This window comes from Zalophus californianus, chromosome 1, assembly GCF_009762305.2.
Source record: "Zalophus californianus isolate mZalCal1 chromosome 1, mZalCal1.pri.v2, whole genome shotgun sequence".
Classification (NCBI taxonomy): domain Eukaryota; kingdom Metazoa; phylum Chordata; class Mammalia; order Carnivora; family Otariidae; genus Zalophus; species Zalophus californianus.
In genome coordinates, this window is record NC_045595.1 from 72,108,011 (window position 1) to 72,133,978 (window position 25,968).

A 25,968-nucleotide genomic window follows, 5' to 3' on the forward strand; every position below is an offset into this window, starting at 1 on the left:
ACTCGGGTCCAGCAGTGGGCACATCTGTTACACATGTCAGAGCCCCAGGCCACTGTGATTAGTTCAGGGATTGGCCCATGACCCAATCAGAGCTGCAGAAATGTTCAAATGCAACTCTTTCTAGGGCTATTGAAAAAAAAGGCAGGCATAGTATACCACAGGGCTTCACATCATAGGATATACCCCTGAAACTGTGGTAAGCATTCTGCTATGTGTATTTATTAATATTAGATTTTGCTGTGAGACAGAAAACCCAAATTTACAATAATTTAAACAAGATAGAAATGTATATTCTCTCACATAAAATGAAATCTGGAGGTAAGCAATTCAGGGCTACATGGTGGCTCCAAGGTCATCAGAGAGTTGTTTCTCTGTTGCTCTAATCCTTGGTAGCGTGCCTCTACTTGATGGTCCCCGATGGCTGCTTGAGCTTCCAGGCTGTGAGGAGGAGGAAGGGGTAAAGAGGGATCCTTCAAGGACACTTTCTAAAAATTGCTCATGACACTTTCACTTATATCCCATTGGTCAGAACGTAGTCACACTGCTGTGTTTAACTGCATTCGAGGCATGGAAATGTAGTCTTTATCTAGGAGGCTGTGTGCTCAGCCACAAATTAGAGGTTTTATTACAAAAGAGTAAGGGGGAAACAGCAATGGGAGGGCAATGAGCTTTCTCTGCCCTATCTCCACAAAAGGAGAGCCTGACTGAGAATAGAGCCTGTCCTGAAGGAGCAGAGTTGAAAGATGAAAATAAATCAGTCTTACCCTAATGATATCTTTCACCCTCTTGATCGAGCTGTACCTGAAGCCATTAACCCTGCCACTTAAGCTAATAACTTTCCCTCCTCCTTCCGTCCCTCCCTCTCTCCCTTCCTCTTTTTCTTTCTTTCTTTCTCTTTCTTTCTTTCTTTCTTTCTTTCTTTCTTTCTTTCTTTCTTTCTTTCTTTCTTTCTTTCTTTCTTTCTTCCTTCCTTCCTTCCTTCCTTCCTTCCTTTCTTTCTTTCTTTTCTCTCTATCTTTTTTTTTTTTCCAACTGAAAACAATCTTGATTGGTACAGAAAGGATTCTCCCAAAGAACTATAAGCGCACCTTTATTCCTTTGTCCTCCCAAGTTCTTCATTGCCCTCACAGTTGCTCAGGATGGCAACTGAATTTACCCTTAGATCTCCTACAGGGCCAAATTATGCATCTCCATGCTTCATTTCCTTTCAGCCTAAAGGAAAGGGAAATGCTTGTGTTTCTTGGAACTTGCCTTCTTGGATTTGACTACAATTTTTAAAATATCTTGACTTGTAAACCTCTACTAAGATTTATAAGCTAGAATTCTCAGCTCTACCTCTTCTAGGTTATTTACTCATCTTTAGCAAATGCTTCTTGGAATTCTTTTGCTATTCAGTAAAAACTCCTCTTTCAAATAGCTTGGCTGCATAACCACCTGCTCTTTCTCAATTATGATTTTTATTAACGTTAACAATATCTGCAGGAATTAGAGCTTAATGGATTTTTTTTCTATTTTTCTGAGAATCCTGCCATAACAGGTCTCATTTTAAAGGGTTCTAAACAGTTGGTCAGCAAAACAGATTTTTTTTTTAATTAAAAACATTTTTAAGTAACTTTACTAATAGTATCAATTTGTCTAGCCTGTTCCCTTGGCATCTTGTTTTTTCTGGGTCTTCTCTTTGAAGCAGAAGTTATAAAACGTTAGCTTTGGAGGTTTTCCTATCAGATTCTGAAAGCATGGTTTTCACTTAAATTATCATGCTTCTCTATACCTACTTATATCAGTAAAGTGATTAGAAGTGTCTACCAACTGCAATTCCCAGGCTATGAAATTCGGCTTTTTGAATTTAAATTCTATGGCAGCACCATATGGCAGAGGAGAAAGGAGTGCTCAATTTCTTATCTAACAGAGAGTGCCTCTCAAGCAAGGGAAATTGCCGTCACAGTCCAAGCTTCATGGGCTCTCTGAGGCTTAGCATTACCTGCTGCCTCCCAAAGTATATACATACATACAAGATTTTCTTAAGCCACTGTGAGAAAAGTTGCTACAACCCAGCAGAGATGAGGAGAACCTATCTGAGTCAGTTACTGCCCATCTTCCCACAACTGGATGTTGAGGTAGCCATGAGTACAAAGTTCTGGAAATGGGAGAACTCTGGGCATCTTTCCCTTACATGTGTTTTTAAAAAATTTTATTTAGCTCAACACAGAGCCATGTTACAGAATATCATTCACTTCTCCCAGGGCATTATATGCAGTTGCTACCAGCCTAATGCAATTATGCTTGGGAGCACCATGGAGACTCCTAAAGCTTCTAAAGCACAAGGTCAAATTCTACAAATGTCCAGGTATTCAGGGGGGAGGCTGCTAATTTATGATTATGGGAACTCTTCTCTTTGAGTCTGTCACAAATTAATGGAACTCGGGGAGCCACACATCCTCTTTAGGATTATGAATGGGATCCTGACATTTTAGACTCTCTGCCATTGCAGTGACTGAGTACCCTTTCTCTCACATGACATTAGGGGATATCTTACTGCCTGATGAGATGGTGAGCTCCTACTTGCTGCTTCTTAAGTTGGTGTCAGGACAATTCAGAAAGAACAGGATATTTAGGGGTGGTGATCTCTCTCATCCAGCTTGCATATGAATTAAGCAAATTCTGCTCATGTAATGGTGGTACTGGCTCTCTTCTTTTGCCCACAGATCCACTCCCCACCATGCCCTCTGTTCCTGGTGGCTGACCTGGATGCGTGACACCCACATGGTCCCTGGCCCCTGGCTTCTGGTTGGGGTTGTCCCATGGCGAGTCCTGGCAGGTGAGGTTGGGCTATTTATTCCCCTGACATCTTCTCTGTGGGGCCACCAGTACTGACACATTGACACAGCTCCTGCCAGGTGGCTCACACATTATAGTTCTCTCTCTCTGACTAATTAATTTCTCTCTCCCTTCCCCTTCAGGCTCTGAACCTCCTCCCTGTTGTTATTAGCCCTAAATATTACACTAGCCATTGTGGTTTCCCTTGTCCTGCCCACACTTTTATAAATAATCCCTTCTTTAAACTCTCCTCAAATGACTCATTTTCAGTGTGCCTTGTATTTCTTGCTGGAACCCTAAGTGATGGAACAGCGTTGTCCTGATTTGCCCATTTACCCTTCTGCCTCTTTCACATGACAGGACTTTAATAGTCTTTCCTTTTAAGTGCCTATAAAAGACCATCATATTTTTTTGCTTGTATTTACTGACTTTATACACTGTTGCCCTGCCTCATTTCCAGAAGGGTGTGAAGTTGCTGTGTATTTGCGGGTTTTGCCCTAGTCTGGACTTGCCTCTGCCCTTTTAAAATGTACTGTATCTTTAGGTCACCTACACAAGAAATTGGGGAAAACCTTCAAACTGGCTATTCCCTGTCATGAAGACAACCTCTACAAATAGATTTTATTGAATTAGTCTTTTTAAATTGAATTTGATTGACCCTGTTTGGCATGGATATAACCTCAGAAATGTAATATGCATTTGCTTGGGGACATTGAACTATCTACTGTTTTGGTTAGCACAGATTAAACTTTGATTCTTTTGAGATAATTGTCTTCTTTTTTTTTAATGCTTCCTTTAAAGATTTTATTTATTTATTTATTTGAGAGAGAGAGAGAGAGAGAGAGAGTGCAAGCAGGGGAAGGGAGAGGGGGAGGGAGACAGAATGGGGAAAAAATCCAAGCAGACTCCACATACTGAGCTCAGAGCCCAATGCCGGGCTCAGTCACACAACCCCGAGATCATGACCCCAGCTGAAACCAAGAGTCAGATGCTTGACTCACTGAACACTCAGGCACCCTGAGATAATTGTCTTCTTATATAAGATGGATAATTTCTTCTCTTAGATACCCACTGCCCTATAAGAAAAAAAAATGACAACAACAACAGAATACCAGTGTACTACACTTGTGATAAAAAATGATCCAGGGGGCGCCTTGGTTAACTGACTGACTCTTGATTTCAGCTCAGGTCATGATCTCAGGGTAGCAAGATGGAGCCCTGCATCGGGTTCTGCACTTAGCATGGAGTCTGCTTGAGATGCTCTCTCTGCCTCTGTCCTCCCTGCCTTTGCACGTGCTCTCTCTCTCTCAAAATAAATAAATAAATAAAAGCTTTAAAAAAGTGATCCAGATATGGGTGTTAATTTCTAAGCTATTCAATATCAGGATAGGTTTTTCAAGACTGAATTGGATACTACATAATTTTTAGTACAACTGAAGTATATGGTACTTTAAAATAGTGGTAAAAATGTTTTGAATCCTAGGTATGATGATTTGGGCTTTGGGCCAGATTAACTTTTACCCAAACAAAACAAGGAGATGTAGCAGGTGCTACACATGCCCCACTTACCTCCCCTTGGCTGCCCACAGAGGTCACCTGCAGTTTCAGTGGAGAATTCCTATACTTGCAAACAGCTTCTTCCCTCCTGCATCTCTCTGCCCATGTGAGGAGGTGCCCACAGTGCCTGGGAGTTAATGCCCCAAAAGCAACCCTCACCCCTGTAGGGACAAATATCCACATTGCCTCACCCCCTTTGGGAGAAGGGACAATTCTAAGACATTTGCGATGCAGATGTTTTGCGGGTCACCAGCAGGATCAAGCCCCTGTTGCCCACAGAAATCACAGCTCATTAACATACCCTTTATTGGTTTCCTCCCTTCCTGTCTCACTTCCACACTCAGTGTGCTTCCTGTGATCACCTCCTGAATAAACTGCTTCCACCCAAACTCCTGTCTCAAGAGCTTTTGGGAAAACCCATTCAGGATAGGAGACTCTAGAAGGACAATGGGAGAGGAGAAATACTGAATGATAGATCATGCCACTCTAAACTTCAAGAGAATAGTGTCTTTTATGTTCTTCTGAATCATCTCCGTCTTTAGACTGTAAACTATTGAGAACACTGGCTGTTTCTAATCAACTCTATAAATCTCTGCGATCTCTGCATGCAATGAAGGAGGACTTGATAAATATTTGATAATGACAATTCTAAGATTATGCTATTTTATGGTAACCATTACCATAGTGAAGGGGTATAATTATTGCAAAACAGCAAATACAAATAAAGTTCTGCCTTTTTTTTTAAAGGTAAGTGCCATTTTAGTTATCTCTAAAGGCTCAGAAAGAATATAAGGTCTTACTTAGATGAGCATTATTAGGGAGAGATAAGTTTATACAATTGTGTTCAATACAAACTGAATTTCTTCTCAGGTATCTTGTCAAGTTTTCATATTCCTGACTCATGTGAAGGGTCTAAGCAAAGAGAATGTAACATGTCCGCAGGGCTCCATTAGACCACAACACAGTTTCACCAAATGCACATCGGGGGTGTGTATTTGCATGCGCAGCCCATCTGACCATTTAGAACTGACTGGGGACGTTTATAAACCTCACTGAAAAGAACCCAATCCAAAAATAAGTGGCAGAGAATTCAGTGGCAGAAACAATAATGAAATAGAAATTATATGCATTATTTAACTCTAAGCCACTCTCCAAATTTTGGCCTGTTTTCCTTGACTTATCATCCATCCACTATTTGTTGAGAAGAATAATGTTTTCAGCATATTGTTTTAGGAATTTTCCCCCCAAATAACTCACTAGCATTTATCATATAGTAGAATGGTGAGAAGTCACACCCAGGATAATACCAGACAATTTCTTCATCTGGCTAATGTTAATGAAATTGAATAGGCTTGCTTCAAAATTTACTGGGAGTCATTATTCGCTGTCCTAGAATGCATTTAATCATATTCAGTTGTCCAAGGGTGGCATTACACATCTCTGAGGAAGGAAAGGTATGGTATAAAAAGAATCTTCAAGGCTGTACACAGTAGGACAAAAGATGTGATGATCCCTCCTGGAAACCAAAGCAAGTCAGCTTTAATTTAAAAACTTCAAGCTTAATTTAAAAACATCCAGCTAAAATGTAGCATATCTTAGCAAGACAAGGTAAAGTGCTCTTTCAAATTATCACACATTTCATCCTTCAAAATGTATTTTTATTCATTTTCAAAATCATCATCCTAACCACATTTAGGCATCACTTGCAAATAAGCTAATGGTATAGCAGCACAAAATACCAAGACAACTACAATTATCTCTTAATTACACACAGCAGACTTCCAGTGTGTGTCCCCCTTCTGAGGATACTTAACAAGAAACAAAGAAAGTCAAGCAAACCAGCGAGAGATCCCACACAGGCTCCTTGATGACGGGTTTGTTCTGAAATGATCCGGAGCAAGATACCGCAGCAGCAACTGTCCCCAGGAAGAGCTTGCCCAGCTCAAGAAAATAATCAGACCGAATCTGACTATTCTGTCCATACCAAGGGATCTGAAGAACTAGGAAACAAAACAATGGAGATAATCTGATCCGCAAATCAATGGTTTACAAGGAGTTCCAGCCCTCTACATATGAAATAAGGAAATTTCAAGCAAGTCACCCCAGGGCGGTTTTATATCTTCTCTGAGAAGGAATCAATATCTCCTTGTTACTGTGAGATCATATATTTAGTAGGGGAAATGGTCGAAGATCAGAAATATGTCAAACCACTCCAAACAACTCATCTCCAGGGGAGATTAATGTGATTGGGAAAAGCCTATCAATTAATTACTCAATACAAGTTTATAGCATGACTATTAGTTGCCAGCTATGTCCAAAGTGAGGTTAATAAAAACTTTGCACGTACTCTGTGCTTTTTCACACATTTTGTGACAAAGCCGCGGGTAGAAGTAGCACTCAGACGTATGTGGATGGTGTGAATGCGAAAATGGATCCACAGTCTGAGGGTGATAATAATTATTCTATGTTTATAAATCACTTGCCAGACAACAAAGGATGTTTGTAAAGGTTTCTTTTCTTTGATTCATACCACTAGCCTGTAAAACGAATAGAGACACACATTAACCCCTTTCTACAAACGAGAAAGTCTCTTGATCGGTGATCTAGAAATTCCCAAGAGCTATGGGAATTCGAGTGTATGAATACACACCATTATTACACTTGCCAGAGGAGGATACCAGAGAGGATATGGAGGTTTCTAGAACCAGATCTGAGGACAGCTGTTTTACTCATATCCAGTTCCATTTGAGAAATTTCATTAGCCCCACCTGAGGTTTCCCAGCCTGGTCTTCACAGAACATTTTCGTATCTTGAATTTGGCATGACATATCGTTCCACTTTCTTTGTTTTCTCTTTCTTCTGCCAGCACAGTGGCCTCAAACCTGGCTTTACTGTAGTCTCCTGCTGAGTTTATTATCAGTTCTGTTTCCTGGGCCCTACCACAGACCACCTGAATCAGAGGTCCTGGATACAGTCTGGTACCAGACCTGCTTTTGTTACTTGGAAACACTGGGCCAGAACTTGCCCAGCTTCTCTGGGCCTTTGCTTTGTCTTTTTCATTTTTATGACCCAGTCCAATTCAGTGTGAGTAATATTCCAATCAACGAAAGTTAATTGGTGTACCTAAGTGAAGGGCATGTAGGGGCTCATTTGGTCATTCTTGCAACCTCTCTGTGAGCTTGGCATTTTTCAATATGAAAAGTTGGAGGAAAAAAAAAAAGATGTGATTGGTTAACTATTAATAAAATTGGTTAAAAGCCAAAGTAATTGTGCTTCAATACTTAATTAATGTTTGCTGAATAAATGAATGAACAAATGATCTCATCTCCAACCTTTCATTTGGAAGAAGATATTAGAAATGAGAACTATCAGACTGAGAATTCAGTTAAATCAGAGGGAGGTAAATGGTACCAAGAAGTGGGAGAGTTGAAGGCTAAAGAGAAGTTTCCCAGTGGCATTGTTAGAGCTCACAATCAGTTATTTTCCAGAAAAGTTCCCCATACCATATTATCCTCTAAATAGACACCTGTTTCTGTTTTCATTTCCAGTTAACCCTCCCTTGTCTGTATGATAGACAGGGAGCAAAGGTGTGGATCAACCAGAGGAGCAGCAAGAAAGGTCAAGAAAGGTACTGGCTGGTTATATTATTCCTTTCTAAGAAGCCTCGGAGTGCCTGCCACACCCACAATCCTTCTCTGCAGAGGCCTTTACACATGAGACGCCATGCTTTGTACCATGCACCCCTACCCCCTCCACCATCCAGATCATACCTGACCGGGTTAGTGATGGGGTCCAGGTTCAAAGATGGTCAAAGATCAGCAGTCTTAGAGGTAGACTGGATCTATCCTGGTTCATGGCTGCCTTCTCTGAGGATGTTGGAGTATAAGACATATGCAGACATACAGCAAGAGGTGGGCAGCATGGAAAGAGAAAGGCAACAAAGAGATGGGTCTAGTGTGGAAGCTGTGATAGGAAGATGAAGAGAGTCAGTTGACCATGGCCACAGCAGTGGAAGCAAAAGCAGAAAAATGTCAGGATTCTTGGTTGCAAGGGACAAAACCCCAACTTGAACTGGCTTAGGCAAAAGGGTGAATTTATTGGTTAATACTGTCAGGATGATTGGGTGTGTAATGAGGTAGGATGAGAAGCAAGATTTGAATCCATTCAGAAATTACTATCTTTGGGGCACCTGGGTGGCTCAGTCAGTTGAGCATCCAACTCTTGATTTCAGCTCAGGTCATGATCCCAGAGTCATGGGATCGAGCCCCACGTCAGGCTCTGTGCTCAGTGTGGACTCTGCTGGTCCCTCTCCATCCCCCTTTCTTACCCCTCTCTCCCTCCCCCTCTGCCCCTCTGCCCCTCTCCCCATGCGCTCACGTGAGTTCATTCCCTCTCTCTCTTAAATAAATAAATCTTTTTTTTTAAAGAAATTACTATCTTTATCTTGTACTTTTATTTCCCTCACAGTGTTTGCTTCATTCTCTCTTATTGTCAGTGCAGGGAGAAGGGCCAAGGCCACCTACAGCTCTGACACTAAAAAAACCCCGGGAAAAGGCTCTGATTGTTCCTGCTTAGGTCATATAACCATCACTGGACTAATCAGTGTGGCCAAGAGGGCTGGATCCTCTGACTGTCAGTCTTCAGTAGAGCTTCACAATTTGCACAGGAGAGGAAGAACAAACCTCCAAGACAAAAAGGATAAATTTCCCTGAAGAAGGGGGAGAAACTCTGGGTAGAGTAAAACACTGATGTTTACTCTAGTTGCCATAAAATCAGAATGTGAGAGACAGTAGACACCTACTTCTGAGCACGTACACACTTATGATTTGGTTGCATCATCAGAACAGCTGCTGATCTCCTAGCACTATAGTAATTCATGTGTGTTAGCCAACTATTGCTGTAATGAGCTGCGTAACAAAGAGTCCAAAGATCTCAGTGGCTTACAACAACAAATATTTATTTCTCATTCATGGGGCGAGAGTCAGCTGGGATACTCTTTGGGATATGGGCTGGATTCTGGTCTGCTCCACGCATCTCCTCATTCTGGGACAAGTGTTCTCTGAGACACGCTCTTCATGGTAAAGGTCAAAAGCACAAGGATCAAGCTGAACTGTGAAAGGATATTTTTAAGTATCTGTACCTCTACTTGCATCATGTCTACTAACATTCCATTATCCATATCCACCATCAATAGGCCAGAGGAATTCCACAGAGGTGAGGAAGAGCAAGTGAAAAACTGTCAGAAAATAAGAAAATCCACTATGATCCTCAGTGGCATTAAAGGACCTTCTAAAAAGGTCTGCTGAAATTGCTTCTTATGTTTTCTTGTTTTCCTATGTATTTATTTAGTGGATGTATATCTCAGTTCAGAAATTCTAGGGTGCATGATATAGAACTTTGTTTCCTATCATGCAACTTAATTCTATTTTGAGCCCCCATTCAGCTGAGTGGCTGAAACTTCACCTCATTTAATTCAGAATTATCTCTCTCCATCTTTCCCAAGATTGCCTCTAAATCCTGGGGGTTTATGTATTATCAAAACACATCTGGAGAGCATCTGGCCTTTGAGTCATCTATCTGCACAGATATCCACTGAAATGTTTATTCTGTCTCAGAAGTCAATCCATGCAAATGACCACCGAGATGTCACTTCTTTCTGTGGCTGCTTTACTCCTTTGGCACTATGTTTTGGAGAATGAGAATCATGCCCCTGCTTCTGTGCGAGGGTGGGCTCTCTAAGGTGAGGTATGATCAAAGCTCTTCCTGTCCTGATGCTGTATAACCCTCCCTAGGTCTCTGCCCGAGAGAGGGTCACCACAGATTATTGTTTAGGCCTTGCCACATCCCTAGGCAGTTTCATTCCCACGGGCAGCAGAGAGCAGGTATGCATCCCCTGGTCCTACAAATGTATTTTAAGTTTTGCTGCCTACAGGGGCTCTGACCAAGAAAAAGCATACAAGGCCACAATCTCAAGGACTTACTGGTTTCCAAATATTTAACTTGTCCCCTGGATTTCTCCCTTGGATTTACCAAGAAGAATTTTCCAAGTCTGAGGGTCAACCCAACAACCTCCCCTACCTCTTGCCTTTTCCCAACCGTGGAATTTCTGTCTATGCTGAAGATGGTCTCCATCTATCCTCTCATCCCTCAAAACAGGGCCTGGGATTTTGGAAACCCAAACCAAGAAAGCCTCATTGTTTTAGTTTTCCATCAGAGCTCGTCCCTTCCTTAAGGCAATGAGCGTAAACCGACCTAACTGCTTGGAAAGAAAAGGATATAGTAAAACAATGAAGTACTGAGGGGGAAAATCTCAAAAATGTTATCTTTATTACATTTATGGACTGAGACACACTGATCATGCTTCAGTTCTTTGAAATTTGAAGGAAATAAAAATCCAACAACACACTTTCATAAGTCATATTTGTTAGGCTTTACATGGATTTTGGATACTTTTATTAAAATATGTTTTGTTTGACACCGTGGAAAATCAGAATATTTCAAACTAAATAGCAAATCCATTTATATTACGAAAATAAAGTTCAAGAGGAACTAGACAGCTGCCCCAAATGCTAATTATTTTCCTAAGACAAGCTGGAAAGGGTCCCTTTCAGTATGATGGGAAACACTGCCCTAAAGCATTCCTCATTTTTCACTGAAGTTGCCAAACTTCCTGCTGCATACCTTCTATGGGATCACAAAGTGTTGAGATAATTTGGTGTGTTTTTGGTTTTTATTTTTAAACAAGATGATATTCCTCGGTGGACTCTTTTGGGGATGTCTGAGCAGCCAACGAGACTGTGACTCACTGTTTCCCCATGACTGACTCCCATCTTAAAACCTCGTCCTCCAGCCACCACGGTTCTTCTGCGTGAGCCCATCTCTGGCGATGGCCACCTAGACCAGGCTGGATATCTGATCCCAACCGGCCAGTCCCCCCGGGCACTTGGGATTGAGACTGAAGAGAGAGTCTGTCTCTTGTCTGCACCTGCAGACAAAGCTGGTTTGTGGAGAGAGAATGTGGAAGACACCTTTGCTCAATCTGTCTTCTTGGCTTTGTAATTCCCAGATTCTTCTCTCCTGAGGCCATGTATCTTGCTACTTTGACGTCCTCCAGGATTCTGAGATGGCACAAGCTTACAATAAAGCCCCCTCCTTGGTGAGCTTGAGCTCATCTAATTGTATTTCTCTTGTTTGCAACTAAAGAACTTTCACAAACACACTTTTCCTTTTGCTGAGCTCAGTGAAACCCAAACCTTATTTATATCAACAAAGGACTTAATTAAGCTGAGTGTGTAACAGTGTCAAGAAAAACTTGGATAACCATGAGTAGCTGATGGTCTTTACTTTAAAGGAAAAGGGAACATAGCAGAGGCTACCCATTGAGTGGCAAAGCCCCCATCTATAATCTGTGTGCATCAAACGGCCAGGGCAAAGCGTTGGTTTTTTTTTATATGAGAGCTGAACTGGTAACAGTGATGCCCTCAGTTAATGAACAGCATGAACAAAGGAAGGGAAACTTTTACAGGCTGCATGAAGCAGCTGAGCGTTTAGAGGTGGAGAGAAACACAAGAGCAAAGCTTCCGCTTCAAACGTCGGAGGTTTTTGTAGTGCTTATTATTTTAGGCTACCAGACTGCCTGCTTTCATGTATTGATATATTGACTCTGTAAAAAAAGAAATCATTAAAAATATAAGTTTGATCACATGTTCACAGCCATCTGCTTCTGGTGACTAAGTTGGGGGTGCAGAATGCCAAGAAAGGATGTACCATCTTTTGTCAACCGAGGCAAAAATAAAAATCACAGATCAAAAATCGGAACTTGGGGGAAGCATCCGGATTTCTCAAATAAGTCAAGAAATATGCAAACTGCAGACCTCTTTTAAACTCTGGAATAATCTAACTTTTTTGGTGAGTTTTGTCTGCCTCAGTACATGAATTCAGATTGATGGATGAGGGCGCCATAGGAAGTGAGGTCTGAGGGCCCAGATCCAAGCTCTCTTACATCACTTGAAGAGAATTTCCCCTTCCCCTGCATCCCCTCTGCTAGAGGATAAAAATTAAAAAATGAGTCTTTTGAGTACCCTTGAAATTTTGCCTGATTTAATTTGTTAAGCATCCCATTTAAAGTCCCCAGTTTCCTGGTAGAAGCCCCAAGAAAACACTTGCTCTGAAAAGAACCTTATACCATGATCTCACCTCATGTTATTGGTCATTAAGAGTGTCTAGCAATTAGCTTTTTACAGAGTAGGGAGATAATCTTTCTTTTGAACCATATTTCTCATTCCTTAAATTAATAGGACTTATTTTTCTTGAGGATGTTCTTAGAGTGTAGCAGTAGAGCATTTATTCTTCATTCTTCAGCTTCAGAATTTAATTTCTAATTCCACTAAGTCTGCCCTTGGCCCTTGACCTTGCTTCCAGCTGTTAAATTTAGCTCTCTGTGATTGCCGTGGACAAGATGAGCCCTAGACAAAATTGGATGAAGGTAACATTTGTCGTTGGCTCTTTTTCATCTTCCCGATTAGCACGATATTTCCTTTTCTCCCCCATCTCCCCTAAGCCACCCATGTTGCCCCAGTGAGCCATCTTAAACAGGCTCAACTTTCTCTGTAGTGTCCAGAAACCCCACTTCTGTACTTACCTACGGGCCAAACCATATTTATTTATCTTTGTTAACTTAAAATACGTGATTATTGAACAAATATTATGTGCCAGTCTGTATGTTAGACATATGGATACAAAAGCAAATGCCATGGGGCTCTGTTTTCAAAGAGTTCATAGTCTAAGCAAGGAGAGAGACACATACCAATGTACACGTGGGCAAAAGCAAAAGCTAGCAACTATCATAATAATAATTACCTAAGAAATAGAAATGTGACATGGTAGAAGTTGATGAAAGCCCCTCGGAATTAGAGGGAAAAACAGAATTGGAAGTGCGGGGAGATTCAGGAAGGGTTCAGGTCATCTGAATCAAATTTATTCCAGAAAAAGTGTGAGATAACACATTTTTAGATTGGGGGCATCGGTATTTCATTATTTTAAATGGGGAAAATAAGAATGCATTTTCAGGCACAGAGGTGAATCACAGACCAGGACCCAAGGATGACAATTGAAAAACGTTTGAAATCGGTTGACTCTGGAAGATCTGGGCTATATGGTCACTGTATCCATATTTCTTACAAGATTAGGGGGCTGGATCACAGCCTAAAATGTAAAATGTTGATCATTTTTCCTTATAAAAATAGTGGGCAATGAGATGGATATCTATTTTGAAGTTAGAACTGGAGAAAACTGGAATTGAGATGAACCACACTGGCATATTTATCAATCTGCTTTGGCTTAGTAGTTCATCCTTTGCAATATAGGTTTTCGTAAAGAAGGATAGTTATATGATAGGTTTCTTCAAAAGTCTATTATGAAAATAGAAAATGACATTTTCTGCCTGGGTAGATTTAGCCTGATCCTGCCAAATCTATCAGGACATTGCTTTGTATACTGTACTTATTGAAGAACTTGATAGATGCCATTATTGGTGTTAGCCGGTAATGGAGGAGTAGGGATGAGCTTGGAGAAGGACCAAAGATCACAGCAGTGAACATTCACCTTTTTAATTCATGTGCAAAAAGGCCATCAAGGAAAAACACTCAGAAAAATGATATGAAATCTTCTAAATTATGGTATTTAAATGCTATATATATATATATATATATATATACACACATGTCCTAGTAATTTGGGGTATAGAATCTGGTTATATTAATTAGTTTATACATTTCAGCTACTCTCATAGGAAGACCCCCAAGTGACAGTGGCTTGAATAAGATAGAAGTTTCTGTGCATGCAGTGCAGGGCTGATAGGGCAGCTCCTGTGGGTCAGGAATGTCGGTTTCTTTTCTTTTACATTCAAATTCTTTGAACTTCATGTTTTCATCTGTAAAATAGGAGTGATGGCACCTCATTTTCCTCGTGAGGCTGATATGAGGTAATGCATGCAGGATGCCTGGTATGTAGCTCTTGACCTTTGTGTGGAACTAGTTTCACAGCTCCATGGATTGGCCCAGCCCCTGGGAAGGTGTTTCTCAAATCTTCTAAGATAAGGGCTACGGCAATGAGGTGTTTCTCAAAGTGTGCACTCTGAACTACCTAGGGAAGGTTGTTGACAACATGGATGCCTGGGTTCCACTTAGGTCCTCTGAATCAGAATCTCTGGTGGTATTACGTAGGAATCTGCACTCCAGTTAGGAACACACTATGTGTTCCTAACATTCATTCTCAGCCCTGCTGACTTCTACTGTCAATCCCGGGGGCCCCTTGTAAATAAGTGTATCATAGGGGCACCTGGGTAGCTGAGTCCGTTAAGCGTCCAGCTCTTGAATTTGGCTCAGGTCATGATCTCTGGGTCCTGGGATTGAGCCCTGCATTGGGCTCCCCATTCAGCGGGTAGTCTACTTGTCTCTCTGCCCACCCCGCCTGCATTCTCTCTCAAATAAATCAATGAATCTTAAAAAAATATAAATGTATCAAAACTGCACTACTCTCTCTCTTAAACCCGAGGGCCCCCCTCTCTGTCTTTCCTTTGCTGGAACTATTCTGTTTTTCACTTGATGTCGTCGGCCTGTTTTGAGGGGAAAGTGTGATTCTTTGGGGTAAAGGGTACCAAGAAGGAATTCTGTTGATGAACACCAGAGAAGGAGACCTCTGTGGATTTTAACCTAGGAAGGTTCTTCCAAACTTTCTTCCTTGCCATAAATACTCAAAAGACATATTTGACCTTGAAAGTCTAAGACACCGGAAGAGGTTCTAGGCCATACACATCTTTAAACTTCTGTGTCAGATGGAACTGCTCATTTAAAGGGCCCCAGGGACATGGGCTCAACATTCACGAGGCCCAGGATTTTCCGACTCTGCATTTCTAGATGGCCGGATAACGCACAAACTTTCTATAGGGGTTGGTAATTGTGCCTCTTATTGAAAAGGCTCTCCTTGTATCCTAACATGGAAGGAGATGCAAACTTTCTTCCTTTCCAGTCTGCTGGGGATCCAGCAGACATCTAATCTAGGTAGCTGCTGCGGCTTGGACTTATTTGGGTATATCTGATGACCTATGTGTGCCACTGGATGGCTATTTGCATACGGTGATTTGCCTGCAGAGAGAGAGTTTATAACCAGGAAGAAGACCTTCAAGTGGAACTAGATTCACAGCAACATGGATCGATTGGCCCAGCCCCTGGGAAGGATTTCTCAATCTTCTAAGACAAGGGCTACAGCAATGAGGTATTTCTTCAAAGTGTAGACTCTGAACTACCTAGGGAAGGTTGTTGACAACATGGATGCCTGGATTCCACTTAGACCCTCTGAATCAGAATCTCTGGTGGCAGGGCGTAGGAATCTGCACCCCAGATGATTCTTACACCTACTAAAACTTCAAGTGCAGTACAGGGCCATTCTCACCTGCGAGCTTGTAAACAATGCAGTGTCTCGGGCCCCACCCCGGATCTCCTGGAATCAGGGTCTTCCTCTTAATGAAATCTCTCAGGTGAATTTTTTTTTAAGATTTTATTTATTTATTTGAGAGGGAGCAAGCGGGAGGAGGAGCAGAGGGGGCTCACGTTGATCCAACGACGCTGAGATCACGACCTGAGCCAAAATCAAAAGCCGGTCGCTTAATCAACTGAGCCACCCAGGCTCCCCTTCCAGGTGATTCTTAATGCACATTAACTTTGAAAAGCACTGGCCTAATGGTTTGAGAACCCTTGAGCCCAAAGGACTCTTTTCCTGACAGATTCTGCGAGATGGGAGGAGGAAGGCGAGGCACAAATAGTATTCTTTTGACGCCCAGATGATGCAACATGGCCAGTAGAGTCTGTCTTCCAGGGAGTCCAGAATGACAGTGGCGCAGTGAGCACTCCAGGGAAGGGGGGAATCAGTCTGCCATCTGCAGGGCTGGTGTCTTTTGAATGTTCCCAGAGGCAGCACAGATATCCTGACAGGCGCAGGCAGCGCTAACACGGGGAGGTGTCCTCAGATGGCTTCCCAGGGGGCAGATGCCCAGGGCCGGCTTGGGGGTAGGGAGGCTGGGGCAGAGGAGGAACGAATGGCAAGCACCCTGTGTTAACAGTGGGCGCCTGGGTGGCTCAGTCATTAAGCGTCTGCCTTCAGCTCGGGTCATGATCCCAGGGTCCTGGGATCGAGTCCCACATTGGGCTCCCTACTTGGCAGGAAGTCCGCTTCTCCCTCTCCCACTCCCCCTGCTTGTGTTCCCTCTCTCGTTATCTCTCTCTGTCAAATAAATAAAATCTTAAAAAAAAAATTGGCTGAAGCCTTCTTCAAATTTGCCTGTGGGACAACCCCTGCTGATTCCCAGAGAGAACAGGCTGAGACTCTGGGGCTTTGAGGAGGGCTGACTATCTGTGTGACATCAGTGTGGGCAAGACCTGCTGAGTACCTACTCAGAGGCTAGTCAGGCTGAAAGAAAGAAGATCCCATTATAGTTTGTTACACCACATATATGTAATTAGAGGAAGTACGTGAGAGGTTCTCAATCAGGGGCAATTTTTAGACTCCCAGGGGCATTTGGCAGCACGCAGAGACATTGACATTTAACAGGTAGAGGCCAGGTATACTGCTAAACATCTATGATGCATAGAGCAGCCCTGATAACAAAGGATCCTCCAGGCCAAAGTGTCAATAGTGCCCAGGTTGAGAAACACTACATTGTATCCCAAAGATAGATTTACAAAAAAACCCAGTATTTTCTATTGACTTTTGCAACCACCCTGGGTGATAGTTAAAGATTGACTGTAGAGGGTTAAGCTAGCAAAGTGAGTAGCCTTCTGGCTGGCAATTGAGTTGATGACAGCATCGTTGCAAATTGGCTATTTTTTTCTAGTACATTTTCAGATACTGAAGATAACTGATCAGTCTTGAAGAGCCAGGGGAGTCTCCCGGTCTTTTAAAAAGAATGGGCACTATATTTGTCCTATTCCCTCATTTTTCAGGTGTTTCTCTCAGTACTATCAGTTCTGAAAAATAATGGCCTGTGACTCAGCAGTAACACCACCAATTCCTGCCGAGTGAGCGCTGAGGACTGTGTTGTCAGAGCCCGCCACTCTGAATACTCCCACTTTATCATCCACCCTGCCTCGAGGCTGGAAGAGGGGAGGAAATGATTATCCATCGCTTACGTACTTGCACTCAGCACTTGCTCTTCATATCTGGTCAATTCTGAGTTTAAAAACAAATTACATGCATATAAAAATTACATTTTTGGAATCACCAATTATTAGGTTTTCATTCCTGTTATGGGAGGGCTGCACTGAGAACTCATAGAATACAGGAGAACTATGATTCTGGGAAGTCGAATTTCTGGGCAGGAGAATGAAGACACTTTCTGGGGGCGGGGCTCTTGAGCTCAGGAAAAATCATCCGGGAGATCCTGGCAAGGAAAAATCAAATTTATTTTGATTTGTGGAAAGAGGAATATAAAGTTTAAAGGAGAAGCATGCTGTAGGTAAAGGAACACTGGAGTCTAGATCAGGCAGACTCTGGTGTGAATCCCAGCTCTGCAGCATACTAGCTGTTTGACTATGGGCTTGTTTCTCACTCAGTTTCCATTTTGGTTAAAAAGAGATAATACTATTTACCTCATAGAATGGTGTATTGGTTAGCTAGTGCTGTGTAACAAGAGCCACAAAATCTGAGTGGCACAATACAATAAACCTTTACTGAGGTCCTGCATCTGTGGAGCACTGGGGTCAGCTGGGAGTCAGCTAATATGAAGTTGGAGTGGTTTTGTTCTCTGAGAGCCTCATCCTCCTGGGACCAGAGGTCTGCCTGAGAATATTTTTCCTTGATGTCAAGTCTCTGCTTGTATCACATCTACTAACACCCTATTGGCCAAAGCTTGTCACGTGACTGAGACCAAAGCCAAGTGTACAGGAAATACACCTGTGCAATAGAAGCCAAAGTAAGTCGTATAGGCAAACCCACCATCACCGGAGCAGGAAATATATACTTCCTGTGAGAGTGAGGGGGAGGGAATGAATATTTCCAAACAATAATCTACCACAGGCTGTTAAAAATGATTAAATGAATTTATGCCTTCAAATAACCTTGCATAATGTCTGGCACTAAATGCTTTCATAAATATTAGTTCATTTCTCCTCCTCCAAACTCTGATCTTACAATGAAGAATGGGGAACATGAACTTAATTTCAGAGACAGTATTATTTTAAAATAAACTTGAATTCTGTATTATGATCAGTTGTGAGAGAAGGAATAAAAGGAAAAAGCAGAGATATTGAAGAAAGTAATAAAACAGAAGAAGAATAAGAGAAGAAAGAAACAATACCTCTTCAAATTTAGAGATGGTGACGTAGGGGATGAAGAAGTAATACTTCTTGGGACACCTGGGTGGTTCAGTCGGTTAAGCATCTGACTTGATTTTGCCTCAGGTCATGATCTCAGAGTGGTGAGATGGAGCCCCACATGGGGCTCTATGCTGAGTGTGGAGTCTGGAATTCTCTCTCCCTCTCCTCTGCCCCTCAACCCCCCTGCTCATGCTCGCTCTCTCTCGTTCTCAAAAAAAAAGGAAGTAATACATCTATAAATAAATAAATTGATAAACATATATATAGCTATAAAACAGAGGAACAACAAAAAGAAGGAGGAGAAAAGGTTGTAAGAGACTTATCATGCTATCAGGGGAGCTTTTTCAAAATACACGGACCTTCTCTTCTGCATCCCAAATTCTGAGCCACAAATTTTTCACAGGGAATAGGCTAGGAAAGGGAGAGGTGTGTTCTTTATCGCCTCCTGTCAAGGTTTTATGAAAGACTAATTAGTGTTTTAACCACGATTTACAAGGTCACTGAGTATGCTTTATCCTTGATACTTCAGAAGCTCTAATCTGAATGTGGTTCTTATTTCAACCTACCGAATAAGCAATCATTTTCTGGGAATGTGGTGTGAGAAAGAAATAATATCACAGGGATCAAATGAAATTGACTTGGGTTTTTCCAATGTTATGACTTGGTCCACACTAGCAAAAGAATATTCTCAGCATAATCCATCTGATTATTAACTATTTCACATAACCAGACAGCTCAGTATTTTATGGTAGAAAAAAATGTGTAGAAATTCTTTTCTAGAGTATAATAGAACCTTCCATATAATACTCTGTCTACCTTCTAGAATAAGAGAAGAAATACTTTGGTCAAATTTGACTTGGTTAATAAGAAATAAAAGGAACCCCCTGTTAAGATGAAAAGTGTTAGTATTTAACAAAGCTCTCCTTGTAAAGAGCAATGGTAAATTGCCTTTTTATATTATATGCTTAGAGAAACAAAGCCTAGAAATTCATCCCTCTTTATTTTTCATATTGAAACTCTTGTTCACTTCTTGCCAGTGCCTTCTTGCTTTTTGGTCATACTGCCAGCAACCAGCACACAGGAGATGCTCACAAATTGGGGCAAGGTCAGGAAAAGGCCATTTTGAAATGATAATTAGCAAAAATATGACTTATCCAGGATAGAAGTGGGCACATGGAGAAGCAGTCGCCTCCACACTCACATTCCTTAAAAAAAAAAAAAAAAAAAAGTTTGTACTGCTTGGCTAAATGAAAGTCTATCTTTCTGTCACCTTTTTTTTTCTTTTTCTTCTACATTTTATTTTTTATTTTATTTATTTACTTTTTTAAAGATTTTATTTATTTCTTGAGAGAGAGAGAGAGAGAGAGAGAAGCAGAGGGAGAAGCAGGCTCCCCGCTGAGCAGGGAGCCCGACGTGGGACTCGATCCCAGGGACCCTGGGATCATGACCTGAGCCGAAGGCAGACGCTCAACCATCTGAGCCACCCAGGCGCCCATTATTTTATTTTTTTTTAAAGGTTTTATTTATTTATTTGACAAAGAGAGACACAGAGGGGGAGGGAACACAAGCAGGGGGAGTGGGAGAGGGAGAAGCAGGCTTCTCCGCGGAGCAGGGAGCCCGATGTGAGGCTCGATCCCAGGACCCTGGGATCACGACTTGAGCCGAAGGCAGAAGCTTAATGACTGAGCCACCCAGGGGCCCCGTTAATTATGTTTTTTTTTAAAATTTTTTATTGTTATGTTAATTACCATACATTACATCATTAGTTTTGGATGTAGTGTTCCATGATTCATTGTTTGTGCATAACACCCAGTGCTCCACGCAGAATGTGCCCTCTTTAATACCCATCACCAGGCTAACCCATCCCCCCACCCTCCTCCCCTCTAGAACCCTCAGTTTGTTTTTCAGAGTCCATCATCTCTAATGGTTCGTCTCCCCCTCCAACTTACTCCCCTTCATTCTTTCCCTCCTGCTATCTTCTTCTTCTCCTTTTTTTTTCTTAACATATATTGCATTATTTGTTTCAGAAGTACAGATCTGTGATTCATCAGTCTTGTACAATTCACAGTGCTCACCATAGCACATACCCTCCCCAATGTCTATCACCCAGCCACCCAATCCCTCCCACAATCCCACCACTCCAGCAACCCTCAGTTTGTTTCCTGAGATTAAGAATTCCTCATATCAGGGAGGTCATAGGATACATGTCTTTCTCTGATTGACTTATTTCACTCAGCATAACACCCTCCAGTTCCATCCACGTCGTTGCAAATGGCAAGATCTCATTCCTTTTGATGGCTGCATAATATTCCATTGTGTATATATACCACTTCTTCTTTATCCATTCATTTGTCGATGGACATCATGGCCCTTTCCACAGTTTGGCTATTGTGGACATTGCTGCTATAAACATTGGGGTGCAAATACCCCTTCGGATCCTTACATTTGTATCTTTGGGGTAAATACCCAGTAGTGCAATTGCTGGATCGTACGGTAGCTCTATTTTCAACTGTTTGAGGAACCTCCATACTGTTTTCCAGAGGGGTTGCACCAGCTTGCATTCCCACCAACTGTGTAGGAGGGTTCCCCTTTCTCCGCATCCCCGCCAACATCTGTCGTTTCCTGACTTGTTAATTCTAGCCACTCTGACTGGTGTGAGGTGGTATCTCACTGAGGTTTTGATTTGGATTTCCCTGATGCCGAGCGATGTTGAGCACTTTTTCATGTGTCTGTTGGCCATTTGGATGTCTTCTTTGGAAAAATGTCTGTTCATGTCGTCTGCCCATTTCTTGATTGGATTATTTGTTCTTTGGGTGTTGAGTTTGATAAGTTCTTTATACATTTTGGATACTAGCCCTTTATCTGATATGTCATTTGCAAATATTTTCTCCCATTCTGTCGGTTGTCTTTTGGTTTTGTGGACTGTTTCTTTTGCTGTGCAAAAGCTTTTTATCTTGATGAAATCCCAATAGTTCATTTTTGCCCTGGCTTCCCTTGCCTTTGGTGATGTTTCTAGGAAGAAGTTGCTGCGGCTGAGGTCAAGGAGGTTGCTGCCTGTGTTCTCCTTTAGGATTTTGATGGACTCCTGTCTCACGTTTAGGTCTTTCAACCATTTGGAGTCTATTTTTGTGTGTGGTGTAAGGAAATGGTCCAGTTTCTTTCTTCTGCATGTGGCTGTCCAATTTTCCCAACACCATTTGTTGAAGAGACTGTTTTTTTTTCCATTGGACATTCCTTCCTGCTTTGTCAAAGATTAGTTGACCATAGAGTTGTGGGTCCAGTTCTGGGCTCTCGATTCTGTTCCATTGATCTATGTGTCTGTTCTTGTGCCAGTACCATACTGTCTTGATGATGACAGCTTTGTAATAGAGCTGGAAGTCCGGAATTGTGATGCCACCAGCTTTGCTTTTCTTTTTCAATATTCCTCTGGCTATTCTGGGTCTCTTCTGGTTCCATACAGATTTTAGGATTATTTGTTCCATTTCCTTTAAAAAAGTGGATGGGATTTTGATGGGGATTGCATTGAATGTGTAGATTACTCTAGGTAGCATTGACATCCTCACAATGTTTGTTCTTCCAATCCATGAGCATGGAAAGTTTTTCCATTTCTTTGTGTCTTCTTCAATTTCTTTCATGAGTATTTTATAGTTTTCTGAGTACAGATCCTTTGCCTCTTTGGTTAAATTTATTCCTAGGTATCTTATGGTTTTGGGTGGAATTGTAAATGGGATCAACTCCTTGATTTGTCTCCCTTCTGTCTTGTTGTTGGTGTATAGGAATGCCACTGATTTCTGTGCATTGATTTTATATCCTGCTACTTGACTGAATTCCTGTATGAGTTCTAGCAGTTTTGGGGTAGAGTCTTTTGGGTTTTCCACATACAGTATCATATCATCTGCAAAGAGTGAGAGTTTGACTTCCTCTTTGCCGATTTGGATGCCTTTGTATACTTTTTGTTGTCTGATTGCTGTGGCTAGGACTTCTAATACTATGTTGAATAGCAGTGGTGAGAGTGGACACCCCTGCCGCATTCCTGACCTTAGGGGAAAAGCTCTCAGCTTTTCCCCATTGAGAATGATATTCTCTGTAGGTTTTTCATAGATGGCTTTTATGATATTGAGGTATGTACCCTCTATCCCTATACTCTGAAGAGTTTTGATCAAGAAAGGATGCTGTACTTTGTCAAATGCTTTTTCTGCATCTATTGAGAGACCATATGATTCTTGTTCTTTCTTTTGTTAATGTATTGTATCACGTTGATTGATTTGCGGATGTTGAACCATCCTTGCAGCCCAGGGATAAATCCCACTTGGTCGTGGTGAATAATCCTTTTAATGTACTGTTGGATCCTGTTGGCTAGTATTTTCGTGAGAATTTTTGCATCCATGTTCATCAAGGGTATTGGTCTGTAATTCTCCTTTTTGATGGGGTCTTTGTCTGGTTTTGGGATCAAGGTAATGGTGGCCTCATAAAATGAGTTTGGAAGTTTTCCTTCCATTTCTATTTTTTGGAACAGTTTCAGGAGAATAGGTATTAATTCTTCTTGAAATGTCTGATAGAATTCCCCTGGGAAGCCATCTGGCCCTGGGCTTTTGTTTGTTGGGAGATTTTTGATGACTGCTTCAATTTCCTTAGTGGTTATAGGTCTGTTCAGGTTTTCCATTTCTTCCTGGTTCAGTTTTGATAGTTGATACATCTCTAGGAATGCACCCATTTCTTCCAGGTTCTCTAATTTGCTGGCATAGAGTTGCTCATAATATGTTCTTATAATTGTTTGTATTTCTTTGGTGTTGGTTGTGATCTCTCCTCTTTCATTCATGATTTTGTTGATTTGGGTCATTTCTCTTTTCTTTTTGATAAGTCTGGCCAGGGGTTTATCAATCTTGTTAATTCTTTCAAAGAACCAGCTCCTAATTTCGTTGATCTGTTCTACTGTTCTTTTGGTTTCTATTTCATTGATTTCTCCTCTGATCTTTATGATTTCTCTTCTCCTGCTGGATTTAGGCTTTATTTGCTGTTCTTTCTCCAGCTCCTTTAGGTGTAGGGTTAGGTTGTGTATTTGAGACCTTTCTTGTTTCTTGAGAAAGGCTTGTATTGCTATATACTTTCCTCTCAGGACTGCCTTTGCTGTATCCCAAAGATTTTGAACAGTTGTGTTTTCATTTTCATTGGTTTCCATGAATTTTTTTAATTCTTCTTTAATTTCGTGGTTGACCCATTCATTCTTTAGTAGGATGCTCTTTAGCCTCCACGTATTTGGGTTCTTTCTGACTTTCCTCTTGTGACTGAGTTCTAGTTTCAAAGCATTGTGGTCTGAAAATATGCAGGGAATGATCCCAAACTTTTGGTACTGGTTGAGACCTGATTTGTGACCTAGGATGTGATCAATTCTAGAGAATGTTCCATGGGCACTAGAGAAGAATGTGTATTCCGTTGCTTTGGAATGGAATGTTCTGAATATGTCTGTAAAGTCCATTTGGTCCAGTGTGTCATTTAAAGTCTTTATTTCCTTGTTGATCTTTTGCTTAGATGATCTGTCCATTTCAGTTAGGGGGGTGTTAAAGTCCCCCACTATTATTGTATTGTTGTCAATGTGTTTCTTAGCCTTGTTATTAACTACCTTGTATAATTGGCTGCTCCCATGTTAGGGGCATAGATATTTACAACTGTTAGATCTTCTTGTTGGATAGACCCTTTAAATAGGATATAGTGTCCTTCTTCATCTCTTATTACAGTCTTTGGTTTAAAATCTAATTTGTCTGATATAAGGATTGTCACCCCAGCTTTCTTTTGGTGTCCATTAGATTGGTAAATGGTTTTCCACCCCCTCACTTTCAATCTGGGGGTGTCTTTGGGTCTAAAATGAGTCTCTTGCAGACAGTATATCGATGGGTCTTATTTTTTAATCCAATCTGATAGCCTGTGTCTTTTGATTGGGGCATTGAGCCCATTTACATTCAGGGTAACTATTGAAAGGTATGAATTTAGTGCCATTGTATTGCCTGTAAGGTGACTGTTACTGTATATTGTCTGTGTTCCTTTCTGATCTATGCTGCTTTTAGGCTCTCTTTTTGCTTAGAGGACCCCTTTCAATATTTCTTGTAGGGCTGGTTTCGTGTTTGCAAATTCCTTTAGTTTTTGTTTGTCCTGGAAGCTTTTGATCTCTCCTTCCATTTTCAATGACAGCCTAGCTGGATATAGTATTCTTGGCTGCATATTTTTCTCGTTTAGTGCTCTGAAGATATCATGCCAGTCCTTTCTGGCCTGCCAGGTCTCCGTGGATAGGTCTGTTGCCCCTAATGTTTCTACCATTGTAGGTTACATATCTCTTCTCCTGAGCTGCTTTCAGGATTTTCTCTTTGTCTCTGAGACTCGTAAGTTTTACTATTAGATGTCGGGGTGTTGACCTACTTTTATTGATTTTGAGAGGGGTTCTATGTGCCTCCTGGATTTTGATGCCTGTTTCCTTCCCCACATTAGAGAAGTTCTCTGCTATAATTTGCTCCAATATACCTTCTGCCCCTCTCTCTCTTTCTTCTTCTTCTGGGATCCTAATTATTCTAATGTTTCGTCTTATCGTATCGCTTATCTCTCGAATTCTGCCCTCATGATCCTGTAGTTGTTTCTCTCTCTTTTTCTCAGCTTCTTTATTTTCCATCATTTTGTCTTCTATATCACTAATTCTCTCTTCTGCCTCATTTATCCTAGCAGTTAGTGCCCCCATTTTTTATTGCACCTCATTAATAGCCTTTTTGATTTCAACTTGGTTAGATTTTCGTTCTCTTATTTCTCCAGAAAGGGTTTCTCTGATAACTTCCATAGTTTTTTCAAGCCCAGCTAGTATCTTTAAAGTCATGATTCTGAACTCTAGGTCCGACATCATACAAATGTCCGTATTGAGTAAGTCCCTGGCAGACGGTACTACCTCTTGTTCTTTTTGCTGAGGTGATTTTTTTCGTCTTGCCATATTGTCCAGAGGAGAATAGATGAATGAGAGAACAGAATGCTAACAGGTTAACAACGTCTCCAGCAAATATACTCTATACAAATCAGAAAAGACCTGAAACCAGGGGACAAGAAAGGGAAAGAAAGAAGAAAGAGGAAAAAAAAAAGGAAAAAGAAAAAGATAAAAACAAACAAAAACAGAACAAAACAAAAAAAAACACAGAATATGATCAAATATGATCAGGCTAGTGCATAGATCAGTGCCACATGCTAGATTTTG